Here is a 27,554-nt window from a genome sequence, read left to right as displayed (position 1 = left end):
CCTACGTATACCTAAAATGTACAGTTTTATCACCGCATGTTAATCCTTCAAGATCTAATACTGGATCCTATATCTAGTCTCCAATAAACACAGATAAACTATGTAAACTAGATGAACTGCACAAACTCGGTGCATAGCATAGATAATAATAGGTACATTTATTGTCTGTCACACAGAGCCAGAGTTTTAATGATTGTTGCTATTGCCTTCTAGCATGTAAATAGCTTTTAGTAGGTACATACATCTGTTTGTATGTCCTCCAGGCACAGTCTTGCAGTATTGTGAATTGAAGTTTGTGACACATGTAACTTAGTGATCCTATATGTTAACATCGTGAAGATCAGTAGAGTAGATAAGGCCTGTTGTATTATTTGTTTGAACAAGAGGTTTTCATCCGTCTCATGGTAACTTCTTCACTTATAGGTACGGACACCCTCGGATATTTTAAAATCGAACCAGTGATAAGCGTACTTATTCGAACCAATAGATAGAGTTTGTCTGTTTCAGCTTTGTAATATTAAGTACCTACCTATGGAGTATAGATTCAGTTCTCAGAATTCTGGCGGCGACTACAGTTCAGAAAACAAAAGGTTCCATGTCACAGTCTCGCCAAAAGGTCATTATTTATTAAGAACTTTTTGTTAGGTTTCTCATTGAATATAACTTTGACACTGAGAGGTTCTAGAAAAATCCAAAAATCACGGCTGCGGCTACTTTAGGGAATTAATTTTACACATTTTTTGATTAGTGAAGTTACTTAGGTACTTACCTATTTAAGTGATAATTTAGATTTTCATGGCAATAGCTTCGTTTGCATTTAGAAGAGGAAGATATAAGATTTTGATTGATGTTCTGACCAAAAAAATGGGTCCACGATTCATCACAAAGAAATCTTTTGAAATGCTAATGAAAGAGTTGTCGGAGTTTTTATTAAGTGTACATTTTGGTTCCTAAATGAATGATTTATTACTGTAATGAATTTTTATCACGAAGATTGTTTACTTGTGGGAATGATAGTTGAAAAAACACGCTTGATATGTATTGCCATCAGAACAATACATAAGAACCGAAGCCCAAGACCGGGAAGTGGGTCAAATTAAGATTCCAAGATATTCTTGCATAAGTACATAGTTACAAGTGAAGCTAATATAAGCGTGTTAAAAATCGCAATTGCCTCTTTGACCTCAACCCAGTCACCCCGAAAACCAGATACATTGGTAAGACTTATTAGACTTTCTAGTACATATAAGGTGCCTGCGTACTGAAAAACATCACATAAAATTAACAAACCTTACAACATTGATAAAATAAAACGAGCTCGCTAGCAGTAAATATTTTGACATCCGTTTCAAAATCCCTCTCCTAAAAGTCTTAACTCACTCTTAACTGTTTTACAACGCAATAAAAATGTTTGCCTACTTTTAGTAAACAAGCATCGATGTTCTCATCCTCTCTGCCTTTAGTTTGAAATGTATTTTTCTATATTTATACACTTACTTATATAATATTGAGTGTCTATTTTTAACTTTAATACTTGTCAGAAAAACGTGGCTATAGAATCTGTTCAAAATAGGAGGAAGAAATTGGTTAAATAATAAATAAGTTAAATGTCACGAACTTTACAAACCCACAGTATAAGAGGTTATTTTATGATATCTCGTTTCAAAAAAATATAAAGATGTGTGTACCTATATGTTTAAGTTGAGGAGAAAGTCAATTCCCTAAACTACTAGGTACATACCGAAATTCTAAAAAATAACGTTCCACAAATAGGAAGCTACATTATCCTTCAGTGTTTCGTTTTCCCAAACGACGCCGTGAGCAGAAGCTAGTTTTAATAATGTATATGTTTCGTCTATGAGAACGTATGCGGAAAATCAGCTGAACCTTGCTTGTAATAAGCAACCGCTTATCATGGTAGCATGTTTAGCCTGAAGGCACGTGGACTTTTCCAGGTATAAATACGTACGTCTAAAACAATAAGTTTAGATTTTGGCCGAATTTTAGAAGTAATTTTGAGAAGTAATTAGTGAAGTTTTGGTGTTTTTTAGTCAAAATAAGAGGTTTTTTTTTTTGTAATTTATCTATTTAAAAGACAAATAAAATCACGTTAGTTAGCGCGCCATGGCAAAAAACTAGAGTTAGCAATAAATCTATACATATATTTTGTTTAGAGTTGGTGAATAAACCTGTGTCTTATATTGTAGGTTCATAAAGAACGATTCATAATGTTTCATGTAATCAATAGCAAGTTCGCATTTCGTAACGTAAGCTGTTTTTTTTGTTACGTGCTTTTCGACGATGATGCTACTTCTGACAAATCCATTTCCGTACCTATAAGAAGGAGATAGAGGAGTAAGAAAGAGATATTAAGATTTATGCCTACCCATCAGTTCCAGATTAATTCTGACAATTGTCGATCGCATGCAGAGTGCCTTTCTATAGGTCGAACATTAACGACGGGGAACCAATTCAGATCTCCCTTTTGTTATTTATGTTAAAATGGAAATTTGAGGACCTACGCCGAAATATATTAGTACCATAGCAGCGCGTTCACACAATGGCGGATTTTGTGTCGGTTTTTCTATGTGCGGAAAAAAAATCTATCAAGTGGTTTTAGTGTTTTCGTTTGTACTGGTAGTTGTCAATTGTTTAAGGTTGATATACGTACGATGTCGTCCTTACGAACCGAGAGTTTCCGCAAGGAAAAACAGGGCGGAAAATCAGCTAGTGTGAAAGCACAGTCATTGAGTTATTCTTTTGTTGAGTCTCATTTGCATTTGTATTTATTTTATGATTTAATCTTTTTGCCATGAATTGATGAAAAAGCCCGGTAAATCTTTGCCAGGACAGCAAAATATTCAAGTGCATTTTAAAGTAGGTTTTCACAGAATTCCTAAACAAAATAAGTACCTACAAAATCAAATAATAATATTCACGTTTAGATAGATACATAAAAATATACCTATAACTACAAAATGATAAGTCAATCTCATACAATACACATTTCAATATTTGAATCTTTTTCCAATAAACACCTCGATCATTCGTGAAGATGTCAGAAAAATTCACAGTAACTTTTCAAAATCGGGACTATGTAGGTACTATAATAAAAATTATTACCTACGGAACCCAAATCTTGGAACCCAAATCTGTCATCGATAGAGAACCACAGATACGCAAATTGCTCTCCGAAATGGATTTCTAAGGAAATATTTTCAATACTATTCTATTCTACCTTTGAAATTTCTATTTCTAGTTCTCCCAATATTAATAACTGAGTCAGATTTGCTTTTAAAGGAATTACAGAGCTCTTGTAATATGCAAAATATTTGAACAGAATTTTTGAAAAGGTTATTACATTACGTGATATGCAGATCTAGAAGTTTAAAGAAATATTACTATACACAATATTGAATTTGTCTAAAAGAAAACACTAATATTTTTAATGCGCTGGATTATAATACTTACATGATAGTATGTTTATTTTTATTTTACTTTCAATATAAATTACATACTTACATAGTTACATTATAATAATATTGGCTTACACATACCTATTCAAGGAAATCCCCCATAATTTTATACCTGAATATAAGCTTATTTAATTGCTTTCTTAGAAAGCCGGTAAATAAGCTTAGGTATATAATTTCTTTATAACCAGGCAGTATATGTATTTCATTTCACTACGGGAACCATTTTCACCTTAAAAACGTGGGATGTTCTTATTAAGTATCCAGTACAGGTTACACTTTTCCAGTACAAAGTATATTTGCAACCATATCTATACGATGACACTGAAAAATCCGCCAACTTACTTTATTTACGGAATATTATTTTTATCTTTGCGGTGTTTTATTTAAACAGCCACACATTCGCTTCGTAGGATATAAATTATTAAATATATATTACCTTACTTAAAATAACTTCTATTTCTTATATGAACTTATGGCTTCTGACTACCCGTAATGATTGCCAGAGAAGATGTACAAATGGCAGCCGGGAGCACAATTTAAAGTGTGTTTCGAAACACAGAGAATGAATGATAGTCACCCATTTTCACCTTTGATCAATCAACGTGGGCGACTAAGGGTGAGTTGCACCATTTTACTGTAACGATGACCAATACCAACCGTGTACTTGTCGCCAATGGGTCAAATCGGCGATTTGACAACATTAAATGGTTTGTTATCCTTACAGTTAAGTAAATGGTGAAGTTCACCGAAAGTATTTATATTTTTTTAAGTTGGTTATTGTGTATTTGCCAATAGGCTTTTCGACCATACATAGGCTTTCGTAGTTTTCATTTCTTTCGCAGATTTTTATATTGATACACATGTGAATAGCTCCCAATTACGCAATCTTTTTGATACGTTGCTATCTAAAAATAAGCGGTGTGGTGTAAAAAATGTGAGTACTTCAGTTTTAGGACTGATATGATACCGATAAAAGATTCTGACGTACGTTTTTAAATTGCACATGCATGTTGTACATGATTGCAAGAAGATATTAGGTGTTATGTAATAAAAAGCCCTTTTTCTCTCTCGTAAAATGTCCGTCGCTGAAAATATTTGTTATTAATCCTGTTGAATAAAAATCAAATTAAACGACGAAATACGTTTTTATTCCAAAGAACATTGTTTCAAGTTTTTTATAGCCCCAAAATTGATACAAATATTTTATATTTTATCTGCCTGAAATACATGATTTTTTGTATCGGATCTCGATACATTTCTGATGAATATATTTAATTTTTATATTAAAACTGCAACATTTGTCGGATCGAATTGCAGTTTTTTAATCACGATATCAAATGTCAAATGATGTTCATAGAAATAAGTTTTCTGTGTAATTTCCTCTATAAATAAAAAGAAAAAACCCAGCTCGTTTTAATTTATGCTTTTGATACATTCATGTGACTAATGAACTACCTTGTTTCTTTGATTTCCTTTGAAAGTAGTCTATGTATAAACTGGTCTCATTCAACTGCAACCACAAATACAGTGTTCTTATTAATTTCCAATAGATTTGGCTTAAAACTTTATTGAGCGGTGTAAGTACATAAGTATAGAGTTACTGATATTTTTACAGTTAAACTGACCGTGCATGTGTTTTTAGTTCAGTGTTAAATAAATGGATCATTTCTCAAGAAAGGCTCCAGGCTTTTTATTCGGGTGCACAGACCCACGGGACCAAGGTTCGTTGGCGGAAGCTAGTAAATTATTTTTGACTTACTTTAAATGCGGAGAGTACCTACTGAACTTAAAAAAACCTTCCAAGACCACTGCTTCTCCAAAATACAAGAATTTATTGTAAAACAAAATGATATTCCAGCTATGCAAGATTGCCTGAAATATACTGAGAGTGCACTCTCACGGTTGACCGTTCGTAGAATTAATATATTCTACAGCATACATGTATATTGTACAAAATTGTAACTTACACAACCAGCTGTATCAAAAAGTATGGAAACTTTCCAAGAAAATGCAGCGATTTTCCGTAAAATTTCATGCAAAATTGGAAATTGTTGCTTAGTGTTCGTTTTTCGTGTTAACCCTCAAGGGTATCAATACACGCTTTGGTAGAAGATATTACTAGCAAAAGTTCAATATTTTTACAAAATGAGTGTGTAATTTTGGATAAATCAAAATTTAAAAAAGGTTTTTAAACTTGCCCTATATACCTAATTATTTTTCTGCCTTTCCCTTATGCAACTGTGTTAGGGTCGGCTTCCAGTCTAACTGGATGCAGCTGAGTACCAGTGTTTTACATAGAACGACTGCCCATCTGACCTCCTCAACCCAAGTAACCCGATACTCCTTGATACACCACAGTCTACAATGTTTATTTAATTCGTAAATTTCTTCACTACATTGTTACTCAGACCAGTAACACATGTAATAACGTAATGTAAGCAATAAAATAATTTAACTGGCACAACTCAGTGACCCAGATACGCGTATCACGGCTATCGACGCTTTCAATTAGTATTAGTTATGTTGATAAACCTTTGTAGTACTGGTGTTACTAACTGAGGTTATTTTTAGTTTTACTTCTGATATATATTTTTATCAGAAACAAACTAAGTAGGTATTTGTTATGTATGGGTAGTGTCGCTCCAAAAAAAAGGTAAATGATATTTATTTAGCAAATAGGTTGAGGTTTCATACGTTAAATTGTCTTTGGAAGAGAGATGAAGTTGATATTTCCTATCTGACTGCCTTGGTTAAAAGGTATTAGGTAGGTTTATGGCAAAGCAGAGTAAGAAAAACCATTTTAACATATAATGCAAGCAGTTTAAGGAGTAATAATTATAATTTGTTTAATTACGCAGATCCAAGATATAATACATAATAACTATAAGTTATCATAGTTTTATAACAGTCTAATAATCATAAGCCACAACGCTTTGTTTCTAGCCACGTTAAGCTTTTAAATAACTGCTGTTATTTACATAATAATAATAATAATTAGCCCCGCAGGGCATCTGAGGCGGATGACGGGGAGTTGCGACCCCGCGGGGCTATATATCCGAGTGCTCCAGGGAGAGTATACTGTCCCCATCTCCGGCTTGCCGGAGTGAAGCATGACGGGGGATAGGTCTCCCGCCTCTTGGCTTGCCTTCATCGGCCGGTCAGAGAGGAGTCGCTAGAGCAAGGTTAGTCCTGCTCGGAGGGTAGGTGCCTCGTGGTAAGTGGCGAGTGGGCCGGTGATGCTGGACCCACAGGGAGCGCGTGATCTGCGTTTAAAGTCCGCCGAGGTATCCTCACCCTTCTCAGCCGCTCATGTCCCTGTTGCCCTCTTGTTGCTTTTCAGTGACTGATTCCCGGGGGCCCAGTAAGTGAGTTGGCGAGTCTCCACCTGCCATTTTAACATGTATTTAATACATTGTCATCGGCAGGTGCCATAGTTCCCGTAGTTTCCCCATTCCTAGTCCATTAGCATCCCATCACAATAGCCCAAGTAGTTTTCATCCATAGTTAGCAATAGTTTAGCACAGAACCGGGGATTGTCCTTGGGTACATTTCTATAGTGTATACAGGGATAATCGTCGGTTTTGTGTCACCATTTCATTAAAGTTGTCTCAAAAGGGCTTCAGCGTGTTGGCTTCGGCCCCACGTTCGCCTCCCAAAAATCCGGGACTCTGTAGTCCCGAGGTCTGGTAGAGACATACAAGATAATAATAATTAATCCATTTGAACTGCCACTAAATAATTCATCATTATCCTCATTATAATATAATAGGAAGTTTATATAAAACTTTTACAAAAGACCGGATAATAAAAGGGCTAAAAATGACAGAAAAATTCCGTGCATTTTCCCGGATTTAACGCCCAAAGTGACTTTGTATGCAGAATTTTGACATTACAGTGTTAATGACGACTTTTTTTTCAAAATGGCGTCCTTTGACATTAAGCTCGCTTTGAATGTTATAATGACATTAGAGATTTAAAGCATTCTGAACAGATTTTAGTCGTTAAAACTTTTAAAGTTGGTCTCTTATGCGGAATTTGGACGAAATTTCAAGAGGTTTAGTGTTACTAATTGTTAGAAGGCGACATTTTGATCTGATTAAAGGTTGGGAAGTTGTTTTGTGAAATATGAGTGATTTTGATAGTATTGTTCAATTCGAAAGGGTCGGAAATAATGTAATTTGTGAGATGTTGAGATAAGTGTATGAAAGAAGACATGCTGCGCCGACCCCAAATAAAATTGGCATTTTATTGGTTGATGATGCTTTATAAAAAAAACTTTGATAACATAAAGTTTTATAATTTAACAATTAATTAAAGTAATCTTGATAGATAAGCTTAACTATTTTTTTGTCAAATTCATTTTGTACCTTATATTTTTCTTACACGATTTACTTACTTCCCTGCTTTTTCAGTAAGATTCCCTTTATTTTTAAAAATGTGTCATTCAACATAGGGAAAAAAATTATACCCTAATATTTTTTTTAATTTGCCTATTAAATAAATAATAGGTAATTACCTTGTATTATCTAAATAAATAACATTATTTAAAATTTATTTAAAATCCTCCAAATAGGTACTTATAATATTCCGTCTCAAAATAAAAAATACATGACAATTAATAATATCATGTCAAATTAGTAGGCGATACTTCGTTTAGTCTTTCCTTATTTCTAATTATTATTATTTTCAATCATAAAATGCACCTTAGTCCATACAACACTAAAATATTCACAAACAAACAATAAACGGAGTTTTATACTGCATAAAAATATTGATAAATAAAAATACACAAACCTTTTACGAGGCGACTCTTTCGTTCTGACGGTCCACTACAACACTCGTAAACTGCCACAAACAACAAAAGTTCAGTTCTCTTTGACAACTAAATCCCACAGTCTGTATATTTTATTCAAAACAATCACGAAAATAAAATACGCAACTTCAACAAAACAAACAAAAAAGAACGCACTTTTTTTTTCAAATCTGTCAAAGTTATTTGAACATAGAACAGCGATGAACTAAACTTGGTTTTTAAATATGGAAGATATTTTTTGAACGTTGTTTTTTTATTCTGGTTTTTGGTTGTAGAAAGGAGGTTACAGCTAAGTTTTGCTGTTTATCGTGTAGTAGTCGACTGATACCGGTATAGAGGTTCGCATCGGACGCTGGCTGTATACAGACTGAGCGTAGCAAACGCTCGCCTACGCCGACCGTCGCAGCCTACGATGTTATTTTCAAAATATAAAACCATAAAGATGAGTGTACACGTCTTAACTTACTGCGTTGTATTACAGACTTTACTAATACTATACATGGAATAGACACATAAAAATAAAGCCTCTTTGGTATATTTTTGTCTTATCATTCGATGATTTTAAGCTAATCATAAATTAGTAGCTATATTTGCGTAAAATTTTAGACGTATAAATGCGGTAACTAAACTTACAAATTCTTGAACTAACACCAATATAATTTTATCACATTATTTGCGGTTTGATAATGCTATTCAAACTTTTTGGTAAGAGTAGTTCCCGACACGGGGTTTGGAAATCTTGGCTGTTTGCCATTTTCTACATTAGTTTGTAAAAGAAATCATCTTTTACAATGAGATCTGAGAGTTATTTAGTTAATCAATCATGAGATGGATTCGAAGCATTTGGAGTTGATTGAAATAGTTTAATGCGGTGCAATAAATTGTTGTTGGAAGCAGTCTGCAGTTTAAGAACTTATTTAAATTCCTTTGTTGATAGTTCAGTCATCTTTGAGTGGGATTTAGGATGTTTTTGTCTCACGAACTATAAGGATTGATATAAATCTCCAACCCTTAGAGAAATTTATTTACAGTGATTTAATTAATTTTCTGGTTGCAATTAAGAATTGTCTCATTGAAAGGGTCATCATTTTATTTTGTTTTTGAAGATATTATGACGACAGAAACTCTTACTGAGCTCTGTTTTTCCCGGTGTTGCATAGGGACATGACCTGATTTATCAAAAATAAAAACGAAGATTATTTACCCTGTAGGTAATTATTATTTATTTCGCGTAATTTATGGTTAACATAAAATATTGCATTTGATACTTAAATGTAGTAGATACAATAGCCCTAAAGAAGCTTTTTTTCGTGTTTGACGATTCGGGGAAAATTCTACACCTCGTTTTATGGTGTAGCTTGCTTCCACCCACGTTTTCACCCGTTTCCAGGGGAAATACTTCTTGAAAAGTAGTCTATTCATAGCCATCGTCAGAAACCACCATTCCCGATATTATTTGTATCTATGGTTTTGCTTTCTAGATAAAAAATAAACGCAATGTAATCTTTATGTACGCCAAATAATGTACTTACTTATGTTATAGGAGGCTATGTACGCTATGTTGCAGAGTTTGCCAATCGAACATTAGCCCTCCACTATTGAAATAAGGTTGAAAATCTATTGAAGAAATTTGATTTATTGAGGTAAGTTGATGTGCTATGAAGTCTGTACTGTCTGCTATAGTGTCTGTCAGATCTGTATTATAAAGAAAAATTGCAAGGAATTTAAAAAAAGTTGACAGGATGCTTTAATTTTTTATGATCAAGATAAGGCTACAAAGATTGTTATAATAATTCATGCATAGCTACAGCATTTACTTTTCCACATAAAACGAAGGCAAGTAATAAAAAATAAGTCACCATAATACCAAATTTTCCTGACCATAAAGTTTTATTCACGAAAATCTACGAAAGTTTTATTTGTATTTATGAAATAAGCGAAACTCACCGAATTTCTGTACAATACAGAATATTTTTTACAAACTACCAATCATTATATCCCACAATAATCTCTTTGTTATTATTTTTTTCGGAAACAACCAGTTTCGTTTACAAATTAAACAAAACAAAAGAACCCGCACAAAATATTATTTTGTTCGCGAAGTAAAAAGTTTACAATAACGTTTTTCTTTTTAAAACAACCATAAAAAACTGGCCAGTGTTTTCAAATTATTTTGGTAGCAAACCTCTTTTCGATAATAAAATTGGTGTAGCTGATGCATTCATTGTTTGCATGATGCAAGTTTTCGATTTCACGAACTTAAGTAGGTAATAAATAAATGACAACTTGTTAGTCAAATACATAATGCTTTTTTGCTCTTGCTTTTAATTAGGTTCAAAAGAAAATTGAATCCATATCTTAGGCAAAGACTTCGTACCTACTTTTAGAGATAGTTTTAACACTAAAACGACGATCTATCCTGAACTACTGAAATCTATCAACTAATAGCTTTTAGTAGCAGCTAAAAACTTGAGTCAATACTTTATCAATACTAGATTGATGGTAGTGTCAAGAAAACTTAGACGCGGCCGTAAGAAAATGTTTGAAAAATCTTTTTAAGCATTTTCTTTCGGCCGCATCTCTCTGAGTAAGTAGTGCAAAATATCGTTATCGTTGGTTTTTAACTTTTTGTGTCCTTCTTAAAAGATAAAAATATATTATCATACTTTTTTCGGAAAGAAATAGGTATATAAAAACTTGAATATCTGGCGCCAAACTGAATGTCAACTTGCAACTAACTTCCGAGCACAGAGAGGTATAGTAAGTTCAACTCAGTCGTGCGCGCGGCCCTATGTGTGGGTAACCCTTGTACATATACAGTGACTTTGTGTGCGTGACAAGAGGTACAGTCGGGTACAAATACAGTTATTTAGGGGTTGTATACGGCTGTTTAAAGTACAGTTATTACGTAATTTAGTTTATTTATTTATAATGATTCTGTATCGCTACTTGAAAAATCAAATGATGAATTTTCGGATTCGCTACTTTCACCAATGTTAATTATAAATTCTGACTCCATGTCAAAATGTCTATAGTATTCTTCTTTTTTCTTTTGTACATGTCGACAAGTATCACCCAACATCTCTTCATCAATTTGACTTAAACGTTCATTTATGAGTTTCATTATTTCCGTCTTATTTTGGTCGACATTATGCGAAGCAATATAATTTTTTTAAATTCCCCACACATTTTGTTTCCATTATTATACTAAATTATAGGTCTTTTTACATTCTTAGTCCACACATTTATTTATTGTCCGCGTACCCCGAGCTAGAAAATATGTAAGGAGTATTTAATTCATCTTAGATATTTCACTTCATTTATTTCTTAGATACTGTCAATGTCAATTTGAAAAGCCGTATGAGAAAATAATGATAAACTGTAAAATGTAATAATAAAAAGCTTTGAATGTTGTTTCATTTTTTTGAAACGCTACCTGACTCCTTAAAACATTATCTCCGTGAAGAACTAGACATTTTCGTAAACGACTGTACCCATAGCAAAAAGCGATGAGAACACGTCATGCTCGGACGACGTCACTGTCACACGAATGAAAGTTGTATATTTACAAGCCGACGCACACATAGGGCCGCGCGCAAATCTGAGTTGAACTATCTATAGGTACAATCGCATTAACTGTTTTTTTTTTTCTCGTCGATATCTAAAAAGGTGTGTATTATATAATTTTAATTACTCTTTCTTCAGTTAATTTAAAAGCTTTCTAGTTTTAAAATGGCGTAGGCTGTTCTTCATATTCCGAAGTAGTTTATTAATACCTGTTTAGGTTTCAAAAAATGGTTTAAATCTGGAATTTAAAATTAAATGTTAAACCAATGATTGGTTTGAAGATACGTGGGTGAAGATTCCTGATACTGCAATTACTTTTAAGATTATATGTACCAAGCATAAATCTTCGCCACAGCCTTAAATAGTCCACAGTTGCACAAAGGCCATTTCCAAGCTACAGGCATTTACCCAATACTCATTGAACGAGCTTCATATTATTTCTGAATGGAACTGCCTCTTTGGTCTAGTTATCACATAGTACGTTGCTGTGCACGAGGTCATGGGTTCGATTCCTGGGTCGAATCAAAATAGCTTTGCGGGCTTTAGAAGTATCGAATGTTCTGCGCAGCTGGCTGATCTCTTTATGTGAAAAAAAACAATCATTTCTGAATGAAACAATTTCGATTTATGAACATAAACAACTACCAAAGTAGGTCGTAAAACATAAACCTCTTTACAAGATGTGATGGCGCCTTGACATTCGACATCACGACTCGAGAGCAGTGTCGGTGACAGCTACACTTATCTTACAACCACTCTATACAGTAGTATATAATATACACCAGGATGTGTCTGAGGCCTACTTTAAAAACAAACGCTCGGTTCACGAGATTGCGAGGTGAGAATTATCGTTTAGATAGGTGCATCGGAAGGAAATATCAGTCTTTCTCTGAGTAAAACCCACCTTGGTACCAGGGTAGCGGCACCTCTATTTATTAATAACAATCATCTTGAGTAAATGAGAGTATACTTCCGACTAATCTGAAGTAGTATAATGTCATTCTCCCCGACTATATTACGTTACCTGTTGATTAGTTTACTGACGTGTCATTTTGAAATAAGTCCCTAACAAGTAATTTGTAAATTAACAGATAAATAAAAAAAAATGGGAATGGCCATAATTAACTCTTCGAGCAACACTTTTAAAATCGATATTTAACTTCGTTAAGTAACAGTAGGCCTCCTGATCTCGTCTACATTCCCACAAGTGGGAAAATGAGACTATTGTCGGGGAGATTGGTGTCACATACCTCCTCAAGTATAAAGTATGTGTGGTAGAGTTAGATGTGAAGGAAGAGTGAAAGTGAAAAATCGTTTGAAATCAAACCGAATGCATAGTTTTGAAATAGAACTAAAATATGAGAATCAGCAAAACCGTGTTTAACGCTACATACAAAAAAAAAACAAACTAAATTGTGTATATCAGTATTTTTGATTATGTTTGAAAATCAAGCTAACATTGGTAGTTCAGACAATTTTTTTGTTATTGCCTTCCACCATAGTTTCATCCATACAAAATAGCAAGCGTGTCAAAATAAAAAAGCACATAGAATAGAACTAAAACAAATACAGTGCCATCGTTCAAACTTGAAAAAAAAATAGAAAAAATAAAATATCGATACATTTGCATATCCGATTTCGCTGCACTACAATCATTTATGAACAAAGAGGAAAAAGTTTTCGAGTGCGTGTTAGATCGACTCGTGAACATTTGAAACCATTTTGAAACTCAGTATGAACACACGAATTATGTCTATGCCTGTGTTTTAAAAAAATAACTGAATTTGATTTTTTTTGGCGACTTATACATAATGAGCCGATTTAAATACAATTCTATTACAGTCGTTTGGAAACAATTGAATGTTTTATTTTAATATTTAAGTACTGAAGCTTTAACCAATCTGTTTTATTTATTTTTAGATACAGTTTAACAACAGATTCGTCGATATTGTTATGTTATTTTGTTAATATTTCCTACGGTTTGAATTCTTGATCCAATTGCAACTGCCGCGACTGCATAAGGTCGGCCACAGCTGCACTACTGGTTTGTATGTACCTTCAAAACGTAGGTATACAGCCCAAAACATTGCCAAATAAAAGAAACAACCAAGCAAATTACGTAAGCAAGAAAAACAAGCTGTAAATACACTGTGTAATTATCAAGGCTTATTCTAAGGGCGAGTAACGAGGTATTTGTAAGCAAATGTGGGGGTCTGACGTAAATCAGCCACTTCTACGTAATATGGCTTTATGGTAATGGTAACAGACTCGGAATAGGGAAGAAGGAGTATCATTTGAAAGTATTTGGGAAGGATATTGCTATTCTTTCTTTGGACGATTGCCTAATTTTGTTGTTGAGTTTCGTTGGGTGGATCCCACACTGCCTGCCTGCTCTGTAATGCGAGTGAGTTGACTTGAAATATTTTTTTCTATTATATGCTTAGGATCAGTAGAGTCTATTTTAAAGTCAATCATGAAATAACAGTAGAGATAGTTTATAGGGTAGCCTTAAACTTACCTTGGACTGCACAAGCGAAAAGGCTAGACAGGTGATGACTGCTACAAGCGTAATTGAATCTTTTCTATTAGATCGCCTTACATTTGAGATAAACTAAATTAATTCATTGTTCATTAATTATACTAGGAAGTAAAATGTAGGCGTTATAGTATCGTGTTTTAAACTTAAACTTAGTTTAAAACAATGAAATGTTTTGTCTTCTCCAATTACTTTTGAAATTCAGTTGTAATTAATCACCTTACCTTCGTGCAAATAATCTACGACAGCTAGGTGACTGGTCTATCTATAGAGCGATTATTTTGACCTTTTAAAACAAAGCCAGACTTGGGGTTGTTACTGAGAAATCCTAACAATACTCGAAGCAACTATAGAACCCCGCAAATATTTCAACACTCGCACCTTGCAAGCTTTAATTCGAGGAACCAATCAAACAAACGAACAGTGGGTCGTTGAAACAAAACGTGTAGACAAACGAAATGTAGGACTTTCTGGTGTATAGTGGACCGAAGATTTGAAGGAAGTGGTGAGCAGTCAGTGGAATTGGGCTTCCCAAGACAGGGATTGTTAGCACTTTTTGGGGCAGGACTACGTTCACCAGTGGACGGTAATAGGGTCATATTATAAAGATGAATCAAACTATAATCACTACCTAAAATAAACAATAGCCTACGTAAGACTGAAACATTAACACCAACATCAAAATTAAACGCCTAAAACTATATTAACGTCGCTATTAATATAATAATTCATAAATGGGGACCGTAACTTATACGGTCTAAATTAGTGGTTGAACTTTATACGCAATTAAGTAGGTCGTAAGGAGCCAACGGGTGGCCTATACCTTAGGATTGAAGGTCGTAAAGTGGGCCTTATTAAAGAGGGCCTTAATCCCCCAACACACTCGATTAGGGATATAATGTCCCCATTTTTGCGGGATATTTGGCACCCGGGTGGTGATGATAAGGGTCTATTTGACGTTATTTTTCGTCACATCACTAATGTTTTGGTAGGTTGATGGAAAGTTACGGAGATAAGTGTGTTTGTTTTGTGTATTTTTCGTGTCTTTTTTTTGTGTATGTTCAGGTTCTATATGAGTAATGGCATATATAGGATTACTAACGTCTATCAATGTTATTGAAGCTTGTTATCGCCTTTTATGTATAGTATGCAGCTCCTGATAAAATATTTGTAATTTTGTTTTAGCATGAATCGCATCAGTAGATCTATGCTAATCTAGTCTTTACAGTCAAAATAATTTTGTACGTAATCTATTTTACCAATGTAATGCTCCTATTATTCCAGTATTGGACCAATAAATTACAAAACCTATACAAATAAAACACAAAGCCACATAAATAATAGCCGAACAAATTGTTGATGGCTTTAAGAAACAAATTAATGATAGATTAAAGGAAATTGTTCCGGTATTTAAAGGCTAATCGTTCTTGTGAACAATCAGATATTGGTTACGTTTGGCCATCCATCACTTTTACAAAGCAATTAAAACGAAAACAGAATATCGTTTGAATTGTTTGTTTAAACAAAGGCTTTATTTGTTTCTTGGATCTTTGTTTGAAATACTAGCTTGATATTGCCCATCAAGGTCCATAAATTTTAAAACTTTTTTTTATATTTCCACCTGTATGTAATATAAAAAGTGACATTAAAATACTTGTGTGTGATACATACAATACAATAATATCAAAACGTTACTTTAACTACCTTATTAATATGTATAAAAACTGCTACAAAATAAATTGTTTCATATTTGTATTTCAACCTATAACATGTTTTTATACAATTAATATTTTAAAAAAGGTTAGGTTACATCTCTATGGTGCTAAAAATCATTTACATATTTCTCAAAAACTTGATCTTCTAGAAGTCCAAAATGAACATTTTTACTGAATAAAGAAAAAAAACAATTGTGTCCCCAACAAAGAAGTTTGACAAAGGTTTCTGAAATCAATGCCCTGTTCTCGGTACAGAAGACTTATTAAAAGCATAAATAAATGTCACGTATACAATTTAAATGTCAAGTGGAATGTACTTAATATTCGTAAAGGAATCGGATGTAAATAAAACCATGTACATGTTTGGCACTCGTTACGGGTAGTCAGAAGTTATTAAGTCTGACAAACAGTCTTATCTAGGGAATTGGGGTGGAGGTTGAGGAGGTCGGATAGGCAGTCGTTCCTTGTAAAACACTTGTCTCTCACTTTTTCCGGTTAGACTGGACGCCGACCCAAACGTAGTTGGGAAAAGACTAGGCAGATGATGATTAGGGAATTGATTTGTATATGTGCTGCCAGCGATTTCACCTGACTTTCTTGATACATCAACAAAATAGTTGGGATAAGGCTAGCCATATGATGGGCTTTTTTGGATAAATAGTAGGCTATCCAATACCGACATTATTCTTCAAAATTGTCAATTGATGCTGGGATTAATACGTTAAAACAATAACGTGTTCAGCTTCACAATATTGAGCCATCATTTACCTAGCCTTTTCCCAAGTATGTTCACAATATTAAGTAGGTACAGATTATTCTAGTGGCTTTCAACTAAAGGTCAAAAGTGGGCCTAGTGAATTTATGAACGCCTTCTGCCAAAATAAATAGGTCTACAAAGCAATATAAACCCCATTTTATATTGCATTTTACAACTTACACGTGTAACGCTTCGTAATAGTTTTTCTTCTTGCCAAAGGAATTGCTATTGCATAGTTAAATACTGTAATAGTTCAAATCAAAGTTAAATAAAAGCGTTTGGTTGGCACTTTTCCGCTTAAATTACATCGAGAGTGAAAAAAAACTGGCCAAGTGCGAGTGGACTCGCGCACGTAGGGTTCCTTACCATTATTTATAAAACAGACAAAAAAAAAAACACGTTTGTTTTATGGGAGCCCCAAAAAATATTTATTTAATTCTAGTTTTCAGTTTTTATTGTTGTCATTTGTTCTTATAGCGGCATCAAAAATACATTAAAATTTCTGCTCTCTAACTATCACGGTTCATGAGATACAGCCTGGTGACGGACGGATGGACGGATGGACGGACGGACGGACAGAGAAGCGAAAACAATAGGGTCCCGTTTTACTCTTTGAGTACGGAACCCTAAAAACATTGATGTTTGAACAACTTTCATTGGGGGTTTTTTCCTGCAAACTACATTAGTTTTATAAATAAATTGCAATTATTATTTACTGTAAAGATTTTTCTTACAAACAGACGAAGTGGTAACTCATTTTCTTTGGCTACACTTATCGCAAAAAATCAGACTAGCTTATAAACCAAGTAAATATTTCGTAAGTACGAATACAAACATATACTCAAGAAAAATATTATATCTAAGAAGTTTGTTATTAGGCTTCATTTCTTCGCTTTCCTTGAAAACACAAATTCTCAGAACTCTTTCTCTGTAGCCGTCTCTAAAACGTGACCATACTACGCAACGTCGTGATAAAACTAAGGTTTGTATAGGTTTCATATTGTCAGACAATATTTATGTAATATTAAATTATATTCTCTATGTTAGGTACTTTTCTCGGCATTGTATGTAAATCGTATTGTTTACTGTATACATGGGAACTACAGTCAAACTCTAGATACGACTGATAAATATGAAATTGAAGGTGTAAGAAGAAAAACTGACTTTAGTACTTGAGATTCATTAGGGTATAGATATTGCATATTTTATTTTTATAAGGTTGGCAATAGCTATTTCTAATTCGGTTACTAGAAAATAGATTTCCAAAAGCTATTCAACGGACTTAATTTACCGAAACAGACTTTTAGGTAATAACTATTTTGAAAGCACGTCAATGAAGCTATACAAATCTTTTCATGCTGTCGAAATAACCAAATTGCATATATTCGTAGTATGTGCACTTTGGTGATTTTACAGGAAAGCTATTTAAATGTTTTCACTAGAACATGTAATTTCCGAGAGTTTTTCACCAGATAACAATGAAAGTCGAAAATTAATGACATTCCTTTATGAATGCATGCGTTCTTTTGAGTTTTTCCGGAAATTTTCGCCAAACTAGGTTATTTGCTTTTCATGGATAAAATCGGAAAGAGTATTTTAACACAGTTTTACAATCATGTCATCCTTCAGGTAGAAAAGAGTATTTTTTTTTCATTAAAAAAAAAATATAAAAGAATTCATGGCATATAATTCTAGGAATCTTTAGGCATGCTACATCCAAGATTATATTATATTATTTGCCCACGCAGGAAAAGCCAGAGGTAAACGCTTTGGAGAAGAGAAAACCATAATGGGGGCGAGCAATACTTTAACCCAGTAATACAGGCCATATTTTACCGAGTTCAGTTTTGTATTGAACCTCTACAAATCTGAACTACTTCCATTGCAAATGTAGCTCAAGCTTTTAACTGCCGTTTTACATCTAAAATGCTAAGCCACTTATAAACGGGCACTTTAAGTAAATAAACATAGTACTTAGAATATCACTTAGTAAAAAGACTAAATAAAGTAAAACAAAAGAGAGCTAGAGGTTTGCATAAAATCCTTAATGATCAAGAAATTGCGTAGGTATTCTTATTTTTTTTGTTGTTGCAAGGATCAATTTGGAAAGATAAGTAAACGGCTAAACAGAAAATGATTCAGCCATCATTACCATCTTCCTGTCCTTATTCTAATTTCATTCTATAACTTTGTGTTTCTCCCCTTTACCTGTCATGAAATAAGCCATCCAATATTACAGAAAGTAGTAAAATAATGACCAAGCGCTGGGACTCCGCTCCGTCTTGTTCCGGGTCGCAGCATTATGCTGAGCGAGGGCCGTATTGTGTGCTTTCAGACACATAATATTATTTCTGTATAATGTGCCTAATTTTGAGTGTGTGTATGCGTCTATTGTTGCGCAATAAAATTTATTTTCTTTCTTTCTTACCAAACAATAAAATCTAACAAAACTCCAGCACGTGTAGAAACCATGGAAATCAGCGTTTGCACAAAAGCTCAGTTCACTCGATCTAGGTCTCCAATGTATGTAGATTTATGCTGAAAACACCATCCGTGTGATATGTGATGTGTCCCCATGGACCAAAAAATTACTAGCGGAGGTGCCATAACGGAAAATCTCCTAAGTATCGTGCCAAAATGTGGGTGTGCTGACAAGGAACGTTTCTGTCTCCACCTTCTTCTTCTCCACGAACAGTGAATTTTTTGTAATACCAAAACTCGTTGTCAGATGTTTTTGACCTAGAAGAAGCCGCCTAACCTACCTGCATTATGGCATCTCCGCTCATGTTTCCTTACTCCGTGTGACGTGCCCCATATGTAGCACGCACGTTAGCACTCTCCCATGTTGACATAGCGCTCCGATAGGCGTTAGCAAAAAATTTGAAAAAAAACTAGCACGCTTGGATTTGTTGAACATTTGGAAATTTCTGGTGTTTTTCAGTTTTATCGTCATTGGTTTTGAAGGAATTTTGAATAAATTACAGCAGCAGCAATTAAGCATTAAAGCCACTTATCAATCCATGGCATCAAATAGTGGCTATGGTTTTAACCCATTTCATGATTGTCGTGTGACGTCAGATTTCTGACACCTAAAATCATAACCTCTAAAAAAGGCTGTTTAGCAAAATAAATAAAAACAATTTACTTATTCTGTTGATTTAAGATGAAAATAATGTAATTGTTCTAGAAATAAAAATAAAAATCTGAATAGATAATGCATTTTTCATCAGCTGGATATTAAAGCTCACCAGGACTGATTCTACTTTAAACTTGACTACAATGTTTTTTTGAAGAACATGAAAATAAAAAGCTGATAATCACGTTATAGAATGATGATGATCAGAAATCAGAAAGGCTTTTACAAACGTCAATGGGAGGCCTTATCACAATCCACGGTTTCTTTGATGACAGTCACGTGTTTTCCTAAGGTAAGTGTTTTTCTTTCTTTATCAGTACTTCACGAAAAACCTTTCAAATATTCCTTACAAATGGAATGTTTACATTTGTTGAGTGCATTTTATTTCTTTCAAGGGGATGACTAAGCAAACCCATTGTTCTCTGAAGACATTGATAAAGTATAGTAGCCGGCATATAACTTGGCAAGGATTTGGGACCTTTAATAAGTTTGAGCTCGCACATAGTGCACTAAATTATACAAAAAAGTGGTCCCTGTTATTGCTTGTGCATTATTCTATGGTTATTGACAACATTTAGTGGCGATTATGTCTGCTTGAAAAAAATAGGACCTGTTTTCATCTCACGATTCTTGCCAAGTTACGTGCCGGGAACTATACATGGGTTTAAATTGAAAGGATAAACGAATACTTAATTATGTAGATTTATTCGTGTGTTTGTATGAAAACCAAAGCTCTTAAGTTTAGTTAAGCGTTTAGATTCACTTTCTATTTATATTGTGTTTTGTTTTACTTTGACACGTGGTTAGATAAAAGGTGCTGTCTTTAGGGTCAACGAATTTTGGTTTTTATATTTCCTCAATTTTCTGATTTACCTAATTTACCTTTTAAACGTGTTGCTTTAAAAATAGCTTGACAAACCACAAACAATAACGACAATTTTTACAGTGACTACTTTTATAATGACTTTAATATGGTCATTATTATGCAAACGTCTGTAAGAGCGGAACTTTTAAAAATTAAAAATGTTGAGTTGAAGATTCCCCGTTTCAGTCGAGCGATTCTAAAAATCGAGTTCTCGAGTAGTTAAAAGCACAGCTGTAGGAAATGGTTAAGTATGAACTTATGGAACTAAATGTGCTTATAAAAAGTGTTCCAGCGATGCGAATGTACGGCCAACTTCATAATGTGGTTTTAAATCCTACGAAGTAATGGATAGTTTGAATGTGGGATCCTTTGGTATTTATTTTTTATTTATTTTAGTTGTTAAAACTTTATTCTATGTTATATTAGGTATTTTTTTAACTGGACCCTGGAAAGACATTTTCAATACACAAGGTTTATTGTAAAGGTTGTTTAATAAAAAACGTAATGTAAAGGTAAATAGGTAAAAAATAATAAGAATTAGCGGAGCTACTTACATATTCTCTAATATATTTTCTGGTTCAGATGCCTAAAAATAACTTCTTTACACAATAAGTTCTGATTATAATTATGCTTTATACAGCTACAGCTGGTTTTTGGACAAACGTTGCATTCGGTAACAGATAGTGTTGCGGTTAGGGTGGCTACACTATGCAAATGCATCAGACAGACCGCAAACTCTTTGACGTAATGGATTAAACTTCCTAGTTTGGATCAAAACATTACTTCTAACTTTTAGTATTAAAAAGGCAATAGTAAGTACTTACTTATTTAAATAAAAAGATATTTACGAAGTTGTGACTTAGCGAAGTATTAGGTTGTAACGTAATCAGTAGAATTGTTTGATAGAATGTATAAACTCTTTTAGTATAACGACCCTACGTTATGTCTAAGTTCTGAAGTTAAAATTTATATCGAGGCAATACTACGAGGTACTTAAAATGAATAATATGTTTATCTATTGAAATGATCATAATTTTTGTCGCCCAGTATTGTTACTGTTAAATATGCAAATTCAACACCATCATAATACCATAAAAATCCAATACAACAGGAAAAGTATCGCTTGAACAAAATTATTCACCATCACGTTCTCTATCCCGTGACTTGCAAATCGATTGTGCCCATAGAGGAAGGAAAGATGAGCAGAGATTCGAATAAGGTAGGGCAGGCGCCTTCTTGTAGGTCAAGAAACGTGCGGTAGGCGTGGTCAGTTACTAGTACCAACGAGGCGGGTAGGCTTATCAGTTACTTAAACTAATGAGGTGCTCGGGTTCCTTGTTAAATCAAAACCAATCTGTCAAAGATTGGTCCTGATTGATTGGTGATTTTATTTTGAAAATAATAAGCGGATTTCACAGAAGGTCTATGAATGCAGAGCTAGTTCCTTGTCCCAGCATTTTAAAACACATAGGAAGTGGTGAAGGGGGAGCGTTTTAGGGGTTGTCTTTTGTGATGTATATGTTCAATGTATATGTTGTTTTTCAGCCAAATTCGCTACGTGATCTTAGGAGGTTCTGTGTTATGACATCTCTTCTAGTTGTTTTGTTCTCCAGGGCCACACCAGGTTATATAAATCGGTTCCATTCGATTATGATTTTATTTTCGAACGATTCAATCGATTGTGTGCTGACCTAGTTGTTTGAATGAAAATTGACTCGATTCTTTTTATTTTAGGCCTATAAATTGCTGTGAGAAAAATAAGAATGGAGGAAAAACAGAATGTGTTGAGATCAGAAAGTTGGCAATGGGAGTTTAAAATTAAAGCTGTTTTTATACCACTTACATAGTGGGGGAAAAATTAATTTACCAATAGGTGTATCATCGGCTTAAATGCATTCATCATATGAAGAAAATGAACACAAATAAAATTAATACTACTATTGCTGTGCCTGTGTGTTAGGTCAATTCCACAATTTTATTGTTCGTAGCTTTAAGCCATATGTAACACCTGTTAAAACTTGTGGAAAGCAAATAAAGTGAATGTGATCAATAGCCACAAAAGGAAGACTATTAATGTTCTCACACAAATATTTAATTCTATAAAGAAAAATAAAAAAATAAAAGAAAAATATTAAAACACAAAACTAGCAAAGAAAATAAACTCGTAAGGCAGTGCATAAAACTTAATTTTCAGCTGAAGTGGTTAGAGTCAACAGGCTGGAAGTAATTACTATGACACAATTACCGCGCTAGGAGTCTCTTAGAAGTGACCTTATATACTTTAATACGTACCTAGTATATAATTAATGTATAATGTAGTCAAATTTTACAGTTTATCCGAATAACATGTATGCAGGCTACTTTTCAGCCATTTTCAGGAAGCAGTTCCCACAGAATTAATGTATAATCGCGGGCTACATCAGTGAATTACAAAGTCTAACATAAAATTCTAAATGCACGCTTTAAAAAATCAAACTGAAAATTGTTTCTGGTGGAGACAGGGAATGAAATTACACACAGGAAGAAAAATACAAAAGCCTCAAGGCATCAAAATCAGCAATAGCAGAATATGAAAGGCAAAGTTAAAAAACTAACCGTAAGCAGAACTAATCGTTTCTGTTTTAGGATCCATTAAAAAGTTCAAATTATTATTATTTTTTTACCTTGGAACTTTATATGGAAGTTAATAACCTCTTCATTAAATTATTAATGACTCTAATAATACCCCTTTGTAACTTAATACCATTAATAACTTAATTTGACATCACGTGTCTGTCAACATGCCATGTTCATCTATATCCGTATTTCCATTTACGAGGTTCGTGTCTCGACAAGTACTACAAGGAATTCAGCTATTTCTTCTTCATTTTAAAGATAGTTTATTTCTTGCTTGTCGTGGATCTATACATAACTTGCTTTCTTATCTTACATTGAAATCGACGATTCGCTTGCCATCAACCAAAATAGAATAGAATGTTCGTGTCATCCTTTCCGTCAATTTTATGTTTATAATAAGTTGGCAGTCGTTACGGGTAGTCAGAAGCCAATAAGTCTGACGCCAGTCTAACCAGGGGTATTGGGTTGCCCGGGTAACTGGGTTGAGGAAGTCAGATAGGCAGTCGCTCCTTGTAAAGTACTGGTACTCAGCTGAATCCGGTTAGACTGGAAGCCGACCCCAACATAATTGGGAAAAGTCTCGGGAGATGACGATGACGATGTCTGGTTCATAATAAGGTCTCCTGAAAAAAGGCACACATAAGCTTGTGCGTATTAATTGACGTAAATCATAAGAATTGTCTAATAATAATAAAATGCGTCTGTTACACGTGATGTCAAACGCATTAGTGACGTATCTGAGTATGTTCAATATTATTTCATTTTACTTTTGTAAGTTACGGTGGCCATGGTTTTGGCACATCCCAGACGGTATGATGAACGTTAAATAACCCTCCCTGACGTTAAATAAAAGAGAATATTAGGTTTTATTATTTACCGAAATATTTATCATGCATACAATATCTTATATCGCGAATAATATGTTTAAGTATTGAAATTGTTGCCCCTAATTGCTGCAAAAAAACATTATCACCAAATAAACTGTGCATGTAAGACGTTCAATTCTGACACTATTACTCACTAAAAGTGACCGTTTTCTCTGCAAATTAACGACGCATGTCACACTAAATCCTTTTAAACCTAACATAAAGTACTAGAAACTTTTTTTTTTGCTTAATAGGTACTTTATTATTGTAACAAAATCCTTCTTTATCCCTACTTTCATGGCTACCCCTCTGGCTCCCGTTTAACACGTTGTGAAGCGCTCATAACGCACGGGTGCGCTCGAAGGATTCGTTAGTTTTACGTCACTGCTTCACCCGGCTTCGGCTGTTTGTTTTAATTCCTATTTTACCTGATTGCGAGGGAATAACGTTTGTTTAGTTAGCTTGAGTTTTCTTTAGAGATTATTTTGTGGACCTTTTATTTGGGGGAAATAGGAGAGCGTAAAATGGAGGCCTACCGCTGTGGTGACTGACTAGTGGTTTTATTTTTGGAGCTCTTTACATCGGTACAAATATTTTGAATCCTAGATTATCCGTACATGCATATTTATGTAATTAATACTTTATGCACATCGTACCTTCCATGGCTTTATGCACAACGGCGGACTTAACACCTTAGGCGTTTTCTACCATTCTACATTTGGATGGTGGTGGTTTATGCACTTATTTTATACTTACATAACTTTCACTTTTCATTACTTTTCATCATGTAAGTAGCATGAAATCCATAAATTGAATGTTTCCAATGAAGAAAACAATTGAAAACATGTAAGTAGGTAGACATTTATTTGGTGCAAGTACATATGGATCTTCTTAGAATTTTATATAAACATGAAAATGAAAATGAACGAAGGTCTAAGAAATATACAGATAAAACATGAAAAAAACATCAAAAGGAGAGTAAAATGTAGTTTTTACTGTCCCTCAACATTTGCAGTACTTATGGCCAATTTTTCGTAGTTTTCTACCAATAAAACTTGGCTGTAAACATGTTACATTTCGGCAATTGGGTAAATAGAGATACGTGCCTCCATAATTTTGACGTAAAGGACTACAGAAATAGTACGTGTCCAAACTACATATTTTATTTTTTGAAAAGTTCTTCTACGGTTCTAAGGTTGCAAATGTATTCGCGTGGACTAACTTGTTGGACTTTAGAAGTAACTTTTGTCTTACCAAAAGCAGCATATGTAGCAGAGTAATAATCAATAAAAAGAAAAGTTTGGCTATATTTTCACAAAACATTACTAAGTCTTCAGTTGGTGGTTTTGTAGTAACGACCTTAAAGTAATTTCCATTCTTTAAAAACATAGGTATTACCCTACTTTGCAATCGGGTAAAAAAGAGGCGCTTAGATTTCGCACACAGACTCTTCGGGGGTTGGATCGCCCCTGCTTACCAAATACCTTTTGCTTTGTCTTTACCAATAGTGAGAATTAGAATAACTTCAATAAATAAATTATAATAATTATTATAACAATACATAGGCAAGACTCATACATAAGCGCAAACATTTCTCGCAACCTAATTAATTTTCAACTCTCAACCTTACACTCTGCCCCCTAAAGCTGCAAATCGCATAGCACCACAAACTCATTTCTAACGCAGCATATCTTCGCAGCCAGTTTTATAACCACATGAACGTATTAAACTTATACGAGTTCTGAACAATAAGTAGTACTCTCGTAAAGCAATCAACACAGGATTGTCCCGGTTCGTACTTCAAACGATTTGTTGAAAAGCTTAGAAACTTGCTCCTGCCTGTGATTGCATGGCTTGCCTTTTAAAGAGGTTGGTATATTAAGTTGCAGAGTAACGCTAGGATACTCTAAGGTACACTATAGACTAAACAGTCGGCCGACAGTTCATCATCATCATCATCTCAGCCATAGGACGTCCACTACTGAACATAGGCCTCCCCCTTAGATCTCCTGACCTGTTGGAGGCGACCTGCATCCAGCGTCTTCCGGCGACCTTTATAAGGTCGTCTGTCCACCTTGTTGGTGGACGTCTTACGCTGCGCTTGCTAGTCCGTGGCCTCCACTCCAGCACTTTTCGGCTTTCCGCTCCGACAGTTGTCCCGAAAATATTTTTTAAAAGAAACACTTGATGCCAATCAGTTTTCAGTCGGTCTCATACCGGCTAAATACCAGATCTGTGTAACGTGCGTATATATCTTCATACTGATGTTTGAGCCCAAGCAAACTATCGGCCGACTAAAAGTATCTAGTGTGGGGGTGCTCTAACTTGCAGAGTAACACTAAGGAGGTTGGAAACCTGAGCTACTTCGTCGCTGTTTTGTACTTAGTTAGTTATTAATTTTGTTTCATGTTCCAAAACTGTTAAGTTGCTTGTAAGTCGCTTAGCTTGTTTGTCTCGTATATTTTAGGATTCTAGATAAGAATCTATTAACCTAAAGTAAATACTCGCCTATTAGCTTCATCTCTAAATAAATCGAAAATGCATTTGTGTTATCGTCTAAATGAGGCAAGGCTCTTACAAAGCATTTTCTTGTATACTCGCCTATTAGTTTATTAGACTATTACCTTCATCTAGAGATGACGATAACACAAACTCTTTTTCGATATATCTTTAGGTAGCCTAAATTGTTTGCTAATATTAAGTTTAACTACTTACTGACGAATTTTCTTAAGAACACTAACTGAAAGATGCCTCTTGAAAATAACATAGAACATTAGAAACAGCGCCATCTATCGCTAAGTAGCCGTACTACTAAGTACAGACATGAGTGATGGGCGCCATTATTATCGCGCTTCGAGACTGCTATCAACAAGTGGTTCGTAGAGTGTGCAAATATTGCGCTGATTATAAAGGGAGGTCGCCTTATTATACCGTTTTATTACTATATGGCTAAACAATCCATGCAGTAAACGTTTTATACGGGAGATTAAAAGCACCGATAACTGTCTAGAAAGCAAGGATTTAGATGATAAGTGAGTTATCTATGGTAATCGTGCAAATTTTCCGAACGGAGTTTGATAAAATTGTTACTGGTTTGGTGCGGTCTATTGCTTTTTAGAAATTTGCGGTTCGTTGAGCACTGAAGTATATTTTGAGGATAAATTGTATAATATTCAAACCTCTCGTGTAATGACCAAGTTCGAACAC

General features: G+C 34.2%; 1 protein-coding gene across 1 annotated transcript in view; it reads right to left on the bottom strand.

Moving 5' to 3' along the window:
• LOC110372012 (prolactin-releasing peptide receptor) overlaps nt 1–8,746 on the bottom strand; it is a 75,471-nt gene extending 66,725 nt beyond the window's left edge. The window contains exon 1 of the mRNA XM_064036797.1: nt 8,271–8,746. The gene's annotated coding sequence lies outside the window, so the exon portion shown is untranslated. The remainder of the gene's footprint in view (nt 1–8,270) is intronic.
• Between the last annotated feature and the right edge of the window lie 18,808 nt (nt 8,747–27,554).

Source organism: Helicoverpa armigera, chromosome 11, assembly GCF_030705265.1.
Source record: "Helicoverpa armigera isolate CAAS_96S chromosome 11, ASM3070526v1, whole genome shotgun sequence".
Taxonomy (NCBI): domain Eukaryota; kingdom Metazoa; phylum Arthropoda; class Insecta; order Lepidoptera; family Noctuidae; genus Helicoverpa; species Helicoverpa armigera.
This window is presented reverse-complemented; position numbering and strand designations above follow the sequence as displayed.